This window comes from Neovison vison, chromosome X (assembly GCF_020171115.1).
Source record: "Neovison vison isolate M4711 chromosome X, ASM_NN_V1, whole genome shotgun sequence".
NCBI classification, from domain to species: Eukaryota; Metazoa; Chordata; class Mammalia; order Carnivora; family Mustelidae; genus Neogale; species Neogale vison.
The window spans coordinates 68,680,829-68,684,482 of NC_058105.1; the positions used below are offsets into that span (position 1 = coordinate 68,680,829).

A 3,654-nucleotide genomic window follows, 5' to 3' on the forward strand; every position below is an offset into this window, starting at 1 on the left:
TTTATTTTTTTCAAGGTTTGAATAGACTTTATTGCTACAAGGAGGACCTTAACAAGCAGGGACTTATAAACAAAATATATAGTCCTAGGATGTCACCATGGAGAAATCAAGAGGCTGTGATTACAGAATAGGTCACTGTAGTTGAAGGACATGATCCAGGGAAGGCCAGCCAAGAATGCAGCAGACATGATCAGGACAGGCCAGCGGTGGTGAGGTCACAGGGTGAAAGGACAGAACAGCTCTCTTCACTCTCACTTCTTGTAGCTCTCCAGATGTGACAGGACGCAGCCCAATGGCAGAAGGAAACACAGGAATCAGGAAGTGAGCCCAATGGCAACATCCATGGTCCTGAGCTGCTCTCATGGTGGCTTGAAATGGATCTAGGCACACAGCACCAGGTGCCTCCAGGCTAGGCCTGCCAGGCCCCTCAGCAGCAGTGGTGTCAGTATGGACATGACCACACAGAATGATTGCAGACAGTGGTCACAGGAGCCCAAGATTGGGAACCATTTCTTTATTAAAGAGTTCCTACTTTGTGCCAGCCACTGGGACTGGAGCCAAAGATACATTTAAATATGAATAAACCATGGTTCCTGCTTTAAGATACAGCACTGTAAACATCCTAAAAATAATGCTGTTTAATTTTTTTCAAGATTTATTTATTTGAGGGGGGAGGGGCAGAGGGAGAAAGAATCCTGAAGCAGCCTCCTTGCTGAGTGCAGAGCCTAAGCAAGTCTTGATACCAGAACCCTGAGATCATGACCTGAACTGCAATCAAGAGTTGGCTGTTCAGCCACTCTGGAGAGCAGTGTGGAGATTCCTCAAGAAATTAAAAATAGAGCTTCCCTATGACTCTGCCATTGCACTACTGGGTATTTACCCCAAAGATACAGATGTAGTGAAAAGAAGGGCCATCTGTACCCTAATGTTTATAGCAGCAATGGCCACGGTCTCCAAACTGTGGAAAGAACCAAGATGCCCTTCAATGGACGAATGGATAAGGAAGTATCTATGGAGTATTATGCCTCCATCAGAAAGGACGAATACCCAACTTCTGTAGCAACATGGATGGGACTGGAAGAGATTATGCTGAGTGAAATAAGTCAAGCAGAGAGAGTCAATTATCATATGGTTTCACTTATTTGTGGAGCATAAGAAATAACATGAAGGACATGGGGAGATGGAGAGGAGAAGGGAGTTGAGGGAAATTGGAAGGGGAGGAGAACCAGGAGAGACTATGGACACTGAAAAACAACCTGAGGTATTGGGGAGGGCACGTATTGCATGGAGCACTGGGTGTGGTGCAAAAACAATGAATACTGTTACACTGAAAAAAAAAAGTTGGCTGCTCAACTGACTGAGCCACCCAGGTGTCCCAATTAGAAATAATTTTAAAAATGCTAGAAGAGAAGGAAACAATTTCTCATGATGTGATCATCAGAGAATGCTACAAAGAGAAGTAAGACTTGAATTGGACTTTATATTGAAATGAGCACATTTCATATAAAAGCATAGAAATAGGAATATGCAGGGTTTGGCTGAAGTAGAAAGCACATATATGTGAAAAGTGGGTGATAAGTGAAAAAGGCAGAAAGAGCATAAGCTGGAAACTCAGAACTCCTTATTCATAGTGTTGGTCCTTGATTGGACAGGTTCTAAAACTCCTAGGGTCGTTACCATAAAACTTTGTCCAGCTCAGATAGGTGACAGAAACTGCTCTTTGGCATGAGCTCAGTGAGTGGTATATATAAGGGTAAGTAGAGGGTAAGGAAGAAGAGTATTTGCGTGGAAGAGGGCATCTGATCTGGGGCTAGTTAATAAATGCTTTGGAGCCTAGGGTCCTGAAAACTAGAATGAAAGCAGGGGTTAGAGGCAAAAGAAACATGAACTTTCTCAGTACCACACAGAAACACAAGCCGCAAAGAAGATAGTGTAATGGGAAATAGGAAAACCAGCATTCTGGCTTTGCTAGTATTTGCTGCATGACCGTGGGAAGGCCATTACTCCTGTCCTGGCTTCAGTTTCCCTATCTGTGAAAAGAAAAAGTTTATTCAGCAATCATTAAAATACCTTCCAGTTTTGACATTGTATGTTGGATAGTTGAAGACCAGAGTTGTGGTAAAGGCTGAGCATGTCTGCGATGGGAGTATGTATGGGAATGGGACAGAGGAGCCCAGAAAGCCCTGGTGCCTGCCTGAAATCCATTTTGTAGAGAAAAAAGACTTCCATTCCATTATCATATAAAGATAATGTCAAAAAAATCTTTCCTGAAACTCTGAAGAGAAAGAGAAGTCCAGAAAATTGCTGCCTGTGTGTCTCAATGGGCAGGGAGCACCACAAAGAGGCCCACAGATGAAAATATCTGTGCTCTTAAGACAAACATCAAGTTAACAGTCTAGCTTTGGTCCTTTCTGTGAGCCAATCAGTCCCTCTACTGATTATAGCAAGTCAATGGAGAGTTTTCTGACTTCATCATGATTTCAGAGTCAGGTGTTTGGGGCATAACATCCCATATCACAGGGTCAGATCTATATATGGGAAGAATAGGCAGCCACATATACAGCACCTATATTTGAAATTCCACCTCAATCAGGTTTTGCTAAAAAATGCAAATATTTTAGGTGTGCATGCCTGGCTCCCTCTGTAGAGTATCCAACTCTTGATCTCAGGGTCATGAGTTCAAGCCCCATGTTGGGTTAGAGCTTAATTTTATTTTATTTTATTTTATTTATTTTTTTTTATTTTTTAAAGATTTTTATTTATTTATTTGACAGACAGAGATCACAGTAGACAGAGAGGCAGGCAGAGAGAGAGGGAAGCAGGCTCCCTGCTGAGCAGAGAGCCCGATGTGGGACTCGATCCCAGGACCCCGAGATCATGACCTGAGCCGAAGGCAGCGGCTTAACCCACTGAGCCACCCAGGCGCCCCATTTTTAAAAAAAGTTACAAAATGAAAATATTTTATCTGAGAGTGATAGACAAACTTATTAACTCAGGATTAGTCATCAAAATCTTAGCTCTGTTCAAATTCTCTGATTTGGCTGGAGGAAATGGTGCAGAAAGAGTGGTTATAATTTAATAGATGATTTGGGGGCTGAAGAAATGTCTGAAAGGTTCTGGAATGTGGGACACTGGCTGGGTTGGGTAGTATGCCAGAGTGCAAAATGGCATGAGGGAGGGGAGTTTTCTCCAACTAAAAAAGGAAGCATTTATTTCTTTTTTTGCATAACATTATAGTTAATTTTTGTAGACTGTCTTCCCAGCTGAGCTGTGAGTAACTTGGGGTTCTAGTATGCTCATGGCTATCTCCACCAAGTGTCTAATCTCTTATCTCAAATTGCTGCTACTGAATTAGGAGATAAGCTTCTAAGATCCAGTCATGAATGCCTTTCCATGGACAAAGGAGCTTGTACTCTATCTTTTTTTTTTTAAGATTTTATTTATTCATTTGACAGACAGAGATCACAAGTAGGCAGAGAAGCAGGTACAGAGAGGAGGAAGCAGGCTCCCTGCTGAGCAGAGAGCCCGATTCGGGGTTCAATCCCAGGACCCTGAGATCATGACCTGAGCCGAAGGCAGAGGCTTTTACCCACTGAGCCGCCCAGGTGCCCCGCTTGTACTCTATCCTGTAGGCAGGCTCAGAAATGGCTACTT

At 42.9% G+C, this 3,654-nt stretch overlaps 1 pseudogene; it reads right to left on the minus strand.

The window, feature by feature from the left end:
- Positions 1-251: 251 nt before the first annotated feature.
- On the minus strand, positions 252-455 carry LOC122897444 (annotated as a pseudogene).
- Positions 456-3,654: the final 3,199 nt, after the last annotated feature.